Here is a 17144-nt window from a genome sequence, read left to right on the forward strand (position 1 = left end):
CAAATGAAAGCTACAGTATTTTTCTATACGCAAAAAAATTACAACTTGCTATCTGCTTTATTTTCAGTCCTGCAACATTTTGAAAAAATGAATTTTTTTGCGAAAGCTAGATTGCAAAATTTATTTTGCAAAATCTATTGAACCGATCTTAATGATATTTAAAGTATTGATTTATTGTACCCCAAAGTGTTTCTGGGTAAAATATGAAGGTCCTAAATGTAGCATAAATGGTTGAAAAATGTAAAATGCGAAAACCTGTTTTTTATGGTTTTTTCGCAATTATTGCTGTTTTGCAACAAGGGTGACAATTTTTAAAAATGTTAACCAATCCTATGTTGTAGAAAATTTTATTACACAAATTTTATTTTTGTGAAACTTTTCTCGGAAGTTAATACTTTTAAAGTTATATCAAAAACGAAGAAAAAAATCGAATTTTTCCTTCATTTTTTGACATTTTGATTATTTAAACAATGTTCCGGACCTTTTTGAGTGGGAGGATAACTCAGTTATTATGATATGAGTTAATTTCAAGCAATTTCTGCAAAAAATAAGAGTAACCTCTCAACGCCCATCTCAAAACAGATGCGCCTTGGACTATTAAGTATGTATGTATAACAAGTGTATAAGGCACCTATACATATCTGGGCCACGAGTTTAAATTAGGAAGAGATAATAATACATCAGTCTGCTATCACACATATATAAACTTTTCACAAAAGTTATCAAAAAGAGACTGGAGGCTAAGTTAGACTTCTATCAGCCTAGAGAACAAGGTGGCTTCAGATCCGGATACAGCACTAACGACCACTTACTGGTAATAAAAAACTTGATCGAGAAGTCTGCGGAATACAACAAACCATTGGCACTGATATTCGTGGACTACGAGAAAGCGTTCGATACCATAAACCAGCAGAAAATGTTAAAAGCATAGACAGAATGCCGAATAGATTATCGCTATACTAACATGATAAAATATATCTACCACAACGCAACGGCTAGCGTAAGACTATCTGATCAACAAACAAATAAATTCTGTATACAGCGAGGAGTACGGCAAGGAGACACCATCTCACCAAAGCTGTTCACAACCCTTTTGGAACACAGTTTTAAGAAGGCAGATCTGAACGAATATGGTATCAACATAAATGGAGAGAAGCTCAGTCATTTGAGATTCGCAGATGACATCGTCCTTATAGCCGATCGTATGGATGATGCAATAATAATGTTGAACAAGTTATATCACGCTTCCTTAGAGGTCGGACTAAAGATTAACATCAACAAGACGCAAATAATGACTAATCTGGTGCTAAATCGTAATATTGTTCTTGATGGAATGAATATTGAGCAGACTGCATCTTATAAGTACTTGGGACATGAAATTCGATTGGGAAGAGATAACCAGACGTGCGAGCCCCCACGTCGCATATGATTAGCCTGGGCAGCGTTTGGTAAACTGAGCTATGCATTTAAATCGGACTTACCCATATGCCTGAAAAGGAAAATCTTTGACCAGTGTGTATTGCCTGTACTCACTTATGGAGCGGAAACATTAACACTCACAAAAAAGGTAGTGAACAAGATTCGCATAACTCAAAGGGCTATGGAGCGCCAGATGTTGGGTGTCTCCCTGAGGGACCGAATCCCAAACGAAGAAATACGTCGTAGAACAAAAACAGCGGACGCCGTCGAAAGAATCGCGTCGCTTAAGTGGAATTGGGCAGGACACGTCGCCAGATTGTCAGACAACCGATGGACAAAACGTATTGTCGAGTGGAGGCCACGAGAAGAAGCACTACGGAGCAGAGGACGACCACCAACCAGATGGGCTGACGATCTGAAACGTATTGTCGGCAACTGGATGCAAGCCGCACAAAACAGAGAAAGATGGAAAGAGCTGAGGGAGACCTATGTCCAGCAGTGGACGCGTACGGGTTGTTGATTATGAATAATACAACATACTTAAATAGGAGAATATGACTAATATGGGCAGCATACGGAATACTGAGAGAATACTTTAGATCAGATGTTCCCATGTGCTTGAAAATGAATGTCATTGATCAGTGTGTACTCCCAGTTCTAATGCATGGAGCGGAAACATTGAACCTTACCAGAAAAGTAATCAATACAATACAAGTGGTACAATATGTTACCAGATCCAAAGATAGAAAATGGAACAAGAAAATTTTAGAATGGAGATCTAGACACGATGCTTATTTACTCTTCGTATTTTACGGGTGTAACAGTTTACACAAAGCGTAGATTACGAAAGCATGGCTCACGTTCGTGGTTCACTACCCATGTCAACGCGGCTTAAGTTCTCCTACAGAAATTATCCGAACTTGCGGATTCAACAACAAGGGCGTTGACACTAAAAATCTCTTTGACGAAACTCACCTATCGCTTTGTATTAAAAAAGTTTGTTTACTTACTATCAAATATTTGCAAGGGAAAATATTTTTTGATAGTACCTACATATTCAAGGAAATTCAAACTTCAAACGCTACATTTTGCCTTTGTACGCCATGTCTCCAAGCTAAAAATTAGTTCTGCTTTGCATCAAAACACGGCATTTTGTCACGTACATATAACACTACTAGAAATAATGTAATTTACAATTTACCACGTCCACATCTCATTCTAATACAAAATATTGTTTGTTTTTAAATTGTAAATAGTTCGGCCATATATTCAATCGGAGAAAATGGAGTCATAGAAAGGTGGATTGTTAGAGAAAGGTGGACGTTAGAATAATATTATTGTAAAGTGTATGTCATTATTTTGCAGAAACAGTGCTGATGGCTTAATTGGTCTATAAAAATAAAAAACTGCAGTGAAAACAATAGTGCCCGATAGATGTCATCTAAGAGAGTTAACAGAGTAACATTTTTGTTATTTATTAAAAATTTTCAAGGTTTTTCAATTCTATAGAATTTGAAATGAAAATAATTGATGGACTAAAATAGACAAGTGGCCGATTATGCTCGTAGAAAAACCTTTCACTGATTATCATTCATCCGAATTTAGGCCATGCGTATCTCACTACCTCCAATAGGATATTGTGAACGGCCGTAGCTCAACGACATGATCACTGGCCTCATATGCCAGAGCACGCGGGTTCGAGCTCTGCCAACGACAATCAATTTTTCATTTCTAAAAATGATACGAGCCGTTTCACCGTGCGTCAAAGAGCACGGTAAGCCGTCGGTCCCCAGGGCTAGTGTACATCGACACTAGTTACTTGAAACAGGGTTAAAGATGTAAATGGCGTTAAAATACGTGCGGTATCAAAAGAATTAAGCTCAATAATTCATAGACCAACTTCAAGACGTAAATCGTCAAATAAAAATTTGTAGTCAAAATCTTCACTGTCAAATAGCTGGAGTTGGCTGTATGCAATCGTTATAAAAACTTACGAAGAAGTAAACACTTAAAGTGTAATAGCCTAAGAGCTAGTGAACCCTCTGACTAACGGTCTTCCTGTAAGGCTAGAAATTTGTATAGTGATAATTCATAGCACACCAAGACTAAAAACCATGACCTGGCAGGCATCAGCCCTGCACGTGTATCTACCAAGTGAATCGAAAAGTGCATAATATAGGGGGAAAATAAACTTTCTCCTGTAAAGTTTAAATTTAAGTAGGTGTTTGAGTAAGTCATTTAGAAGAAATTGTACAATGACAGGCGATTCTGAAGAGCATAAGACATGCCAGGCGAGGGAAAAGATTAGGGGTTTTTCCTAAAATTATTTTTTTTGCATCGAACAAATTTTTTTTAGGTTTTTTGAATCATTCCAAACAGAAAAGGTCTTTAGTGATTTTTCTCTTAGGTTAATAGTTTTTGTTATATAAGCGATTAAAAATTTTGAAAATTGCGAAATCGGTCATTTTTAACCCTAAATCGGACATTTAACTAAAAATTTCAATATTGCCACTAGGTAGATATTCTTTAAACATTGATTGAAGAAATCCGAAAGAGTTTTTTGCAATACAATATCGGAAACCCCTTTGTTTTTTAATTGCTAATCAAGCGGGCGCGACACTGTAGTATAAGTGAGGACGTTTGAGTTGGCATAAGTTCATTATCTCGAGAATGGGTAAATTTGAAGAGAAATACACAGACAGGTCGATTTTTATTTTTAAATTAGGACTTTTTGGCATATGTATAATACTAGTGACGTCATCCATCTGGGCGTGATGACGTAATCGATGATTTTTTAAATGAGAGTAGGGGTTGTGTGATAGATCATTTGAAAGGTTATTTAATTCCCTATTCAGTAATTCAGTAATTGACGAAAGTCAAATATTTGGTCTGCAATTAAACATATCAAAGACAAAGATCATGATAGTGGATAGACTACATAACAACCATCCGCATATAACCACAATTGATCGGTTTGAGGTTGTGAGCTTATACTTATATCTGGGATCATTAATCACAAACACAGGGTCACTACACGAAGAAATAAAACGTAGATGTGATCTAGCAAAAGTCGCCACAGCAAAAATGACCACAATATGGAAGGACTGTCAAATTTCAAGAGCGTTAAAGATGAGGTTGATCAACTGCTTAATATTCCCAATACTGACTTACGGATGTGAATCTTGGACCCTGAGAAATTCGGAAGGAAGAAAGATAGACGCCACTGAAATGTTCTATTGGAGACGAATGCTACGAATTCCTTGGACCGACCATAGAACAAATAATTCGATTTTAAGAGACCTAAAAGTTAGCCAACGGCTCTCCAGTAAAGTCCATCTCCAACAATTAAAATACTTTGGATATGTTATGAGAGCCAACACAGAAAACATGGAAAGACTCATTATACAAGGAAAGGTGGAAGGCCGAAGATCACGAGGAAGATCCCCAACAAGATGGATCGATCAAATTACAGGAATATGTAAAAGACCTATGCATGAGTTAAAAGAAATGACCAGAGACAGAGATCTTTGGAGACGGACAATACACGACATCACGTCGACCACTACACTCCCTCCGGGGGGTCAGTAATATAAACATTACCATAATTATTTACACAGGGTGTACAAAATTTTTTTTATTACATTAACCTTGATTAAATTTGACAAATAGAAGAAACATTTTTCTGTACACCCTGTATAAATAATTATGTTAAGGTTTATATTACTGAATAGAGAATTAAATAACCTTTCAAATGATCTATCACACAACCCCTACTCTTATTTAAAAAAAATCATCGATTACGTAATCACGCCCAGATGGATGACGTCACTAGTATTATATATATGCCAAAAAGTCCTATTTCAAAAATAAAAATCGACCTGTCTGAGGATTTCTCTTGAAATTTGCCCATTCTCGAGATAATGAATTTATGCAAACTCAAACGTCCTCACTTACACTACAGTGTCGCGCCCGCTTGATTAGCAATTAAAAAAACAAATGGGTTTTCGATATTTTATTGCAAAAAACTCTTCGGGATTTCATCAATCAATGTTTAAAGAATATCTACGTACCTTGGCCACATTGAAATTTTTAGATAAATGTCCGATTTAGGGTTAAAAAGGGCCGATTTCGCAATTTTCAAAATTTTTAATCGCTTATATAACAAAAAGTGTTAACCTAAGAGAAAAATCAATAAAAACCTTTTCTGTTTGGAATGATTCAAAAAACCTAAAAAAAATTTGTTCGATGCAAAAAGAATAATTTTAGGAAAAACCCCTAATCGTTCCCCTCGCTTGGCAAGGTCTTATGCTCTTCAGAATCGCCTGTCATTGTACACATTTCTTCTAAATGACTTACTCAAACACATACTTAAATTTAAACCTTACAGGAGAAAGTTTATTTTACCCCTAAACTACCTATGCACTTTTCGGTTCACCTGGTAGATACACGTGCAGGGCTGATGCCTGCCAGGTCATGGTTTTTGGCCTTGGTGTGCCATGAATTATCACTATACAAATTTCTGGCTTTACAGGAAGACCGTTAGTCGGAGGGTTTACTAGCTCTTGGGCTATAAAATTTGAATGGTATAAAAATTTTATCAAAACTTTTTTTTAAATATCTAAATGGAATTATGAATTCAAAACGTTCCTATCGGACCATCATTAGTGGAGACCTCTCACCGGATTGCTTCCTCGTTTTCGAGCGGGGATCTGTATGTCTCCTTTAACAATATGTATGTGTTATGTTTTAATATCGATTTAGTGTCATAGTGTTGCCGAATGATTGCCGGTATAAGCAATCCCCCACTTACTGACCAACGGCTTCGGGCGGATGAGTTGGTAAGTGGTAGGGCACTCTTTTGTCCTAGGGTCAAGAAATTGGCCCTAAAGGCGGATGAACCAATGAAGTGGTCAACGGCATAAGGATACGGAAGGGAACGGAAAACCACTGTATTAAAGGTCTAAAATGGCATTCCTAGACAATCATAATGGCATTTGAGAAAGCCCAAAGACACCTTACTGATCATGGAAGTCGGATACCAAGATCCGGCAGGAGAGGTACACTTGAAGAATATGAGGCCTCTCAGGTCGTCAGCAAACGAATCCCTCATAATCAGAAGGAAACCAAGAAAACCATTGGTTCAGAAAAAATAGAAAAGGGAAGAACCCTAAGACTGGCCACATGGAACGTGAAGAGTTTGTATCAACCAGGTAAGCTCGATAACCTAACAGCTGAAATGGATCGCCTTAAGATAAATATATTCGGTATCAGCGACGTTCAATGGCCCGATTCAGGAAAACTAAACACAAACAACGGCATAATGTATTACGTTGGTAACAATGATCCAAGACATCGATATGGAGTTGCCATACTTGTAGACAAAGAGACAAATAAATCTGTCGTTGGCTTTACCCCCTACTCAGAAAGATTGATGATGATTCAGTTACAAACATTCTCTAAAAAGATAAACGTTGTCCAAATATATGCACCTACTGCCGACAAAGATGAGGCCGAGATAGAAAGGTTCTACATGCAATTGAACGAAATCATAAGATCCACAAAAAAAGATGACATATTGTTGGTGATGGGAGATTTCAACGCCAAGATTGGAAAAGGAAAAGTGGATGGATGTGTGGGAGAATTTGGCTTGGGAGAAAGAAATGAAAGGGGGGACAGACTTGTTGAATTCTGCCAAAGCGAGGAGATGGTAGTAATGAATACCTTATTTAAATTACCTAAAAGAAGACTTTATACCTGGATATCACCGGCGGATTAGGAAGATCACATTGTAAGAAACCAGAGAGATTACATTTTAATCAAATCCAGATATAAAAACACTATAAAGTCTGTGAGAAGATACCCCGGAGCTGACATAAATTCAGATCATAATCCATTAGTAGGCGTAATGAAGATAAAACTGAAAAAGATCCAAAAACAAACAAATATACCACGATTTGATGTCTCAAATATAAAAGAAGAACCTGTACGTCAGAGGCTAAAAGCAGAAATAAATGATAACTTAAAGAAAATCAAACAAGACGTGATAAAGACAATAGATGTAAATGACAAATGGAACGTGATACAAGAAACGTTAGTAGAGGCAGGAAAGAAGTTATTACCCACAAAAATAATAAAAAAACAGAGACGGATGACTTCAGATATCCTAGAGCTAATGGAGGAAAGAAGGAAACATAAAGGCAGGAGTAAGGCAAAATACAAGGAAATCCAGATATTAATAGGAAAGAAAATAAAAGAGGCCAAATCCACCTGGCTGGCAAATCAATGTAGTGAAATAGAAGAATATTCTAAAAAGTATGATAGCTTTAACATGCACAAGAAAATAAAGGAAATCACAAATACACAGCGAAAAAAGAGAGATGGCCTTTTTAAAGACATAAATGGAAAAATTATTATAGAAGTCAAAGAGAAATTAAAAAAGTGGAAGACATACATAACAGATCTGTTTGAGGATAATAGACAAGAACCGGAAGAAATCGACAGCGAAACGGGACCAGAGATCATAATGGAGGAAATCGAACAAGCAATACGAAACGCAAAAAACGGAAAAACTGTAGGTCCAGACGAAATACCTGCGGAATTACTGAAATGTCTAGACGATGAAACTCTACCGGTACTACTGGATCTGTTTAATGAAGTATATAAAACCGGAAAAATCCCTCAGAAATGGTTGGTGTCCACCTTTGTAACAATACCAAAAGCAATATACATATGCCAAAGATTGTTCGGACTATAGGACAATATCACTAATAAGCCATACCCTCAAAATATTTCTAAAGGTGATTCATGGAAGATTATACAGAAAGCTAGAATATGATATGGATGATACCCAATTTGGGTTCCGCAAAGGACTTGGAACAAGAGAGGCATTGTTTGCGTTTAATGTCCTCTCTCAAAGATGTTTAGATATGAACCTGGATATTTATTCCTGTTTCATCGACTTCGAAAAAGCGTTCGACAGGGTCCGACATGAAAAACTAATAGAATTATTGAAAAACAGAGATATAGACAGACGAGATTTACGAATTATCATCAATCTGTATTGGAATCAAAAGGCCAATATAAAGATAGAAGAACAGGAGTCCGAGAATATTGATATAAAGAGAGGAGTAAGACAGGGTTGTGTTCTGTCGCCGCTACTGTTTAACCTGTACAGTGAAGCCATATTTCAGGAAGCGATAGCGGAGCTAAGTGATGGAATCTCTATAAACGGAAGAATAGTAAATAACATAAGATTCGCTGATAACTAGAGTTGCACAAGTTTGACTTGAATGTTTGAACTTGACTTGAGTTTGACTTAATTTCAAGTCAAACTCAAGTCAATCCTTCTGACAAATAATTCAAGTCAAGTCAAACTGATCAATCGTACAGGTTTGAAAATTCAAACTGTTTGTCAAACTAGTTTGAAAGAGTTTGAAAAATAATTTATTTAGTAGATAAACTTTTTGGTCGAGATTGACATGTTAGTTGCCAATTAAGATAAGAGAATTAATAATACAATGAGTGCCACTTAAAAGTATCTTGATACAGGAAGCGATTATAATCAAAATAGGGTAAATTTTTTGAAAATGATTCCTGTATGCTTAGAATTGCTTGCTGGTAAGTTTCGTTTTATCGGTATAACTTTTTTATATTTGAGTGTCACTAGATTAAAACAAAGAATTCGTTGGATAGTTTTTTTGTCATACCAAGTGTAATTTAATCTACTTTGGAAGCTTTAAACGTAACGCAAGTTGGGGGAGGGTAACGCAAGTACGTAAATGGGCTAATTAAACATCTAAGATCTAACAACATCACTAGAAAAACCAAATGCAAAATATACAAAACCCTGACAAAACCGGTCCTTATATATGGATCAGAGACATGGACACTGTCGAAAAGCGATGAAAAGGGAGCGTTCAAGTATTACATAATGCGATTTTTGAAGATTTTTAACCCCCCCCCCCCTACGTAACGCACTCTTATGGGAGTTTAACTATCGCGTAACGCAATTTTTAAAGATTTTTGACACCCCCCCCCCCCCAACCTGCGTTACGTAATACTTTAACGGTCCCAAACTTATTAGGTACGTTTGAACGAAAAATCCCCAGAGACATTAAAGGGATGAAAGCCAGGACCCAAAAAGAGTTGTCGAGCTACTAATGATGATGAAGATGGGGGAGGGGGTCATGTAAAACGTTACGGCGCGTTATACGGAGGGGGGAGGGGGTTCGAACAGCGCGTTACATAACATTGTTGTAACGATCCGAAATAAGTATACCTTTAATTTAATAATATTTATTTCTCTTTTAATTCACACCGATTACTTGCATGACGTAATCATAATAATAAGTGGTCACCGCGAGAAAACTTTTTAAATTCAATTTTCAAACGCAACAAATTCCATAACGAAAGTCATTTTTCTGATAATCCACCGACTAACTGTCACTGTCTAATAAATCATTTTAAAATTTACTTGTGCATACAATCTGGTTTCACACAATAATTTTGGTAAGTGTTCATTAAATATTTCCTTTCCTTTCGGTTTAATAATGGCTGTCCATCGATAAAAGAAAACGTTTGTCTTACGGTATAAATTGTTACAGGTTTTGGAATGTGAAAAAGTCACAAAAAGTCCTGACTTTTTGGCCAGATTTTGCGAGGTAGCGTATATTGTTAGGACGCTCTCGTTTTGATATGCCGTTAATTTGAGACCAATTCAATTTAAGACCGTCTAGTTTGAGGCCTGTACGAATAAAGTCAACCATATTTTGATTGTTTTACAATTGCTTATCCTGTTGCTGAATTTCCACTACATACCCATTTGGAAAACTAAAGTAATAAATTTTATTAATATTTCTCATCGATTCGGAATGTGACGACAGAATCCAGCTTATTTCCTGTTTTTTTTTTTTTGAAAATTGAATATTTAGTTTCTAAAGAATTTTGTTAGAATACTCTGCTACATAATATTATATTATTTCTTATTTGTGAAGACTAAGAAAGCTTTCCGGCGTCCAAAAATAAGTTAATTACATAGTAAATAATAATAATATCTTCTTTTTCGTTTTGATAAAATTATAATTTTTTTTGTTATTTAATTGAACGATAAATATACCATACTCTAACGTTATTACCGTTGTTCACTATTCCTAGTTTTTTTATACTTAATTCTATTCCAGATGATGAGGTGTATCTAGATGATATAGTAAAGGTAGTTAACCTCCTAATAAATATTTCATATATTTTTTTTTTGTGTAATCTGACTATGTATACCATGTTTGTTTTGTGTGGTTTCCATGTTTCTCCTAGGTTAGCTGAAAGATATGGTGGCGCCCGCTGAAGATTGGAAAATAAGACCTGACACCGATCGTTGTACTAAAATATTTTTTTTTTTATTTGATTTTCATAATTTAATCTGATAAACAGCATCACATCTCTAATAACATCCATAAGAATCCATCCCTATAATCTCTAGAGACTAGAGCTACCGTGGTATTTATATGTGTTAGCTTCCTCCAGTGTGTTTCTCATTTTTTTTTATCATTTTATTTGAGTGAAATCTCACCATTCTATGAATCGACACTATAGTGTTGCTACACATAATTTGACGCTTGAACGTGGGGCTTATTCTGTAGAGGTTTGTGATAGTGTTTTTTTAAGTATAAGAACAGGCATACATAGAAATAAAAAAGGAACTAAATTTTTTTTCTTTCACCTTTTATTTTTTTTCGATAACATAACACCTTAGTAAGTACCAGGAACAGCAACAAAGAACAATCTATTCAAATTTAGAAAAAAATAGATATCTTGTTAATGATAAATATTTTGGTTGCATTGTTTATGAAAACTGAATGATAGGAATAAATAATTCCAGTTTTTTCCGATTGTTAGTGTTTGTTTGAATCTGTCAACAGAATACCTCCAAGGGTAAACTGTGGATTGTGTCCTAATGATTGAGTGATTTTGCCTTTTTAGTGTATGTTTTTTTTTCTGGACAACAGTGTCGTGTCTGGTCGCATATCAAATATTTTGTTTTTGGCAGGTAATAACGAAGTCGTCATGTGTTTGTAGTTGACTCAAGTCTTTTGTCTTTCGGAAAGTTCTGAAAGTTCTTTTTGTGTGAATTTCCAGTTTAGAAAGAAAATTTCAAACATACCAAGGAGATTACGAAAATATTTATCTTGTGTCTTTGAGTCAAGTTACTACAAATTTATTTCCCCAAATGTGACTTAGTTTTTTTTTTTTTGTTTGCTGAAGTGCACACTATCGTTTTTTCGACGACTTAAATATATTGATTTGGTTAAGAAAATTTTTTTCTTTTCTATTGAGATTTTGTTAATTCTTTTAACGATAATATGGAGTCCTCTATTGTACCATATTTAAAAGTTGATGAGTTAGATTATGAACTTTTTATACGGGGAGTTAAAACTACAAGGAGTGTTAGTGACAAAAAGACTATTCTTCGTAAACTTCTGTTAAAGAATTCTCCAATAGACATTGAAACCAATGTTCTTCACTTTGACGATGAAAAGACAAGCATTGATAACACTTTAGCTGATATTACCAACCTTGTTGATGAATTTGAAGGTGATGATAATGATTCTGTCTACCGTAGAGCTAAGGCTAGGTTGACCCATCTCGCTTATAGAATTGCTCGTCTTCCTAGTGTTTCAGCCGATGAAGTAGAATACAAAAATGAAGCTACTGCAAATTGCTTATTATATGAAGGTCAACTTGATGATAAGATTGTCTCTAGTCAACCATCCACTACCTTAGGTACTCCGATTAATCAGAACAATGTCGTTATCCCAACTCCAGTTGTACAAGTTTCTCATCCGATCAATCTTGCTGATTGGAACATCAAATTCAATGGTGATCCAAAAAGTGTATTCTCTTTCCTTGAAAAAGTTAAAGACATCTCAGAATCTAGGAATGTTTCACAAGAACTACTTTTTCGTTCAGCTGTAGAATTATTTTCTGGCAGTGCTGCTACATGGTTTAGAAGCGTTCGTCATACCATCACGAATTGGCTCGACCTTACTGTTTTATTAAAAACTACATTTCTACCGCATGACTATGACGAGGAATTATGGAGTCAGATCAAAACTAGGAAACAAAAGAGGAATGAATCTTTTGCTTTGTATCAAGCTCAAATTCTGTCCTTGTCAAAACGTCTGACTACCCTTCCTATTGAAAAAACTCTAGTTAAATATATGAGACAGAATATTCTTCCAGAGTATATTCCCTTAATTGCTTTAACCGATACTAACACCATCGAGGAACTTTCAATAGTTATCAGAAAATTAGAAAATAACGCTCAGATTTCGAATGTTAAGAAAGAATCATCTTCTAATGTTGCTTTGGTTAGTCACCAACGTCAGACTAAACATTCTAATTTTAGGAATAAAAAATCTTCTCAAAACCATGCTGAATCGAATCAGTCTTCTGAAAACCTTTCAAGTGGAAGTCCCAAAAATGTTATATGTTTTAATTGTCAAAAACCGGGGCACTTTTCCAGTGAGTGTAGACGAAAACATCAGCGTTACTGTTATCGCTGTGGTAAAAAAGATGTCACCATTCCAACATGCCCCAATAATTGTTCAAAAAACTAAAGAATGACACTACTGTGTTCGGTAGGTGTGTCTTTCGTAGGAGTAAAGAATCCGAACGAAAATGTCTTTCTATTTCGACTAACAAAAATTTCGATTCAAATGAGTGGTCCAAATGGCTCAATAACGTTAAAATTTTTTTAAACCAACCAAAACCACAAATAACTCCAGTTATATATTCCAAACCGTGTGACAACCGACCATATCTAAAGGTACAAATATTTTTTCAGACTTTTACTCTTCTGTTAGATACAGGATGTACTACCACTGTCGTAGGATCCCAGGGAATTGAATTTCTTCTAAAACATGACGTTCAGATTGCAATACCCAATCATAAGAGTGTATCGCTTGCCGATGGTTCTAGTCAAAAGGTAACTGGAATTGTAGATTTGCCGATAGTTGCTAATGGCGTATGTCACGTCATAAACTGTCTTATTGTTCCATCCTTACCTCTTACATTTATTCTTGGTAGCAATTTTATTTCGAAATTCTCTCTTTCGTTGAATTTTACTCAAAACACTTGGAATGTAAAAAATCGAGTATGTTTAACATCATGTGATGAATCAGAAATGAATGAGTCTTTTGATTATTTGAGTTCTATTGAATCGTTAGATCCAGAATCGAAAAATCGTGCAGAAAAAGCTATACAAAGTTTCCAAGAAGTAGACAATAAAAATGGGATAGGTTTAACTAATAAGATCAAGCTCACTATTGACACTGGTGATACCAAACCATTTCGGAAACGTCCTTTCCCAATGTCCCCATATATGGCCAAAATTCTAAATGATGAATTGGACGAAATGTTAAAACTTAACGTCATAGAACCTTCTAATAGTCCATGGTGTTCCCCTGTGTTACTGGTCAAGAAGAAGACAGGCGAGTATAGATTTTGCTTTGATGGCAGAAATTTGAACGAGGTCACCCGTCATGACACTTATCCTTTGCCAAACATCGATCGTATTTTGTCTCTTTTAAGAAATGCTAGATATATCAGTTCCATCGATCTTAAAAAAGCTTTCTGGAAAATTCCCCTTGATAATGCTTCACGTGAAAAAACCGCTTTCGCTGTAGTAGGTCGTGGACTTTTCCAATTTACAGTCATGCCTAAAGACTAGTCGATCAAATTTTTGGTCCCGAATTCGAACCATATATCTTTACTTACATCGACGATATAATAGTTTGTTCAGCTACAGCCGAAGAGCATATAGCCCTCCTTCAAAAAGTGAAAGATAAACTCAAAGAAGCAAATCTTACCATCAATGTGGAAAAATGTGAATTTTTTAAAACATCTCTTAAATATTTAGGTTACATCGTTGGCAATAATTCATTGAGATCTGATCCTGATAAGATAACTGCTATGGTCAATTATCCTCGTCCGACTAACACCACGGAAATAAAACGTTTCATTGGCTTGTGTTCTTGGTACCGACGTTTTATCAAAGATTTTTCGACACTTGTCTCTCCCATTAATGACTTACTTAAAGGTAAGAAGAAAAAGGAACTTATATCTTGGAATCCCGAAGCTGAAAAAGCCTTTCTCTCTGTTAAAGAAGCTTTAATATCTTCTCCTGTTTTAGTACAGCCTGATTTCTCCTGTCCGTTTACTGTTCAATGTGATGCTAGCAATACTGGTCTTGGTGCTGTTTTAACCCAAGAAATTGATGGCGGAGAAAAGGTAATCGCTTATGCAAGTCGTTCTTTAACTAAGCAGGAACGTAACTTTTCCACGACTGAGAAAGAGTGCTTAGCCGTGTTGTTTTCGGTTGAAAAATTTCGTCCTTATATTGATGGAGTCGAGTTTACTATCATAACTGATCATTACTCTCTTTTGTGGCTAACGAATCTTAAGAATCCGACTGGACGTTTATCTCGTTGGGCGATGCGTTTAAAACAGTTTGGTTTTAGAATTATACATCGAAAAGGAACTTCCCACAATGTACCGGATGCACTTAGCAGAACTCATGAACATTCTGAAATTTCCTATCTTGAGGTAGATACCGATCGTATCGATCCCTGGTTCGATAATCTGCGTTCTAAGATCCTTAATCATCCAGATGAATTTCCCCAATGGAAAGTCGAAAACGATCTCGTCTATAAATTCATACCGTCTTGTTTACCGTTTAATTCGAATATGTTTGAGTGGAAAATATTAGTGCCCAAACCTCAACGTCGTGATGTCATCAATTCATGCCATGAACCACCAACATGTGCACACCTCGGTGCTTACAAAACTCTTGCACGTATCCGAGAACATTATTATTGGCCGAAGATGCGCCAAGACGTTGTAAAGTATGTTAGATCTTGTAAGACTTGTGGAGCTCAAAAAGCCCCTAATACTGCTAAAATTGGAAAAATGGGTCGTCAAAAACAAGCCGATTTTCCTTGGCAAATCATTGCTGTAGATTTAATAGGTCCTTTGACTCGTAGTAAAAGTGGCCACTCCTGGTTACTTGTAGTAGCTGATTGGTTTTCTAAATTTACTCTATTACATCCTTTGAGGAAAGCTACTGCTTCGAATATTTGCAATTTTCTTGAAAATCAAGTTTTTCTCATGTTTGGAGTTCCTCAGCATCTTCTTTGTGATAATGCCCCTAATCTTAATTGTAAGATCATGAAAGATCTGTGTGATCGTTACAACGTTCAAAAAATATGGTTTTCCGCAGTCTATTCCCCTCAGGTTAATTTTGTCGAGAGAAGCAACCGTGTCATCGGAACTGCTATTCGTTGTTACGTAGAAAATCACTGTGACTGGGATAAAGAAATCCATAAGATTCGTCAGGCAATAAACACCGCCAAGCATGAAGTGACTCAATTCACTCCAGCTTTTTTAAATTTTGCTCGGCATGTACCTATCTCCGGAAATTATTACGGTCGAATACCAAATGATCTTGTTGATTTGGAAATTGTCCCAGGTGACCGTAAATCATATGCCTCTGAAGTTAAAGGTTTGTCTGAAGTTTTCTCTTTTGTACGCAAGAATATCACCAAAGCTTATGAGCGCAATGCCAAGACGTACAACCTGCGCAAGCGTGATGTCCAATTTAGTGTTGGAGATAAAGTATGGAGAAAGAATATGGCTCTCTCCAGTGCACCAAAAAAATATATGGCAAAACTTGCGCCTAAATATGTGTTATGTACAATTGTGAAGAAATTTTCTCCTCTAATATATGGTTTGAAAAATCCTGATGGATCTAATGCTGGCAAATGGCACATAAAGGATTTGAAAACATATTATCCTGATAATGATTCAGACGACGAACCGAACTCGTCAGATACAGAATAAAAGAAAGTTTTTCTTTATTTAATACTGTATCGAGTGTATGCATAAACTTCTCCTGTTTAAATTACTTATGGCCAGTGTGTCCTTTGTGACCATTTTTGTTTTGTAACGATTTTGTTTTTCTTTTGCCAAATAAATCCAGACATCCATGATCTGTCTTATCTGGTAATTGCGAGAGAAAAATTTTATAATTGTGTTGTTTTTGCTTTGAGTTCGGCAACCATAAATAAAGCTGTCAGATGTGTATACTATACGCATGCTGGTCGTTTTTGGTTTATGCCTCTACTGTGTATCACAATGTTAATGATATGTAGGTTATATATCATATATCTGTTGTGCAGTTTGTTTTAATCTTGGTGTGTATTGTTAACACACTACCTTTTAGTTCTGGTTGATGATGGACGTTAGTGTCGATTTCATGAATATTGGTAAATGGTAAATTTTTGGCCGACATAACGTTTTTTAGATAATACATCTAAATAGTCAACATGTGTGTTTTGTGATTTCTCTTTCCCTATATAGAGAGATTTGATATACTCATGGGGTCACAAAAACAAAATGTTGTATTAGTACATAATGTAGTTAATAGTAAATATAGTAGTAGTAGTAAATATAGTATTTTTTTTTATTTTTTTATGGGAATCGTTTATATCCTGAATTGTAGTAAACAGTACCTACTGTTCTGATATGTATTCTATCATATGAGTACTAGTTCGAATATTGTAGTTGTACTTTACCCTATAGACTAGGAATTTTGACTCCTTGCATTCAATATTTTTCTCATTCTTTCTCATTTTGTTACTAGCGTTCAACGGATGTTTTGGATAGCCAGGCAC

The sequence above is a fragment of the Diabrotica virgifera genome, chromosome 2 (assembly GCF_917563875.1).
Source record: "Diabrotica virgifera virgifera chromosome 2, PGI_DIABVI_V3a".
In the NCBI taxonomy this organism is placed as follows: domain Eukaryota; kingdom Metazoa; phylum Arthropoda; class Insecta; order Coleoptera; family Chrysomelidae; genus Diabrotica; species Diabrotica virgifera.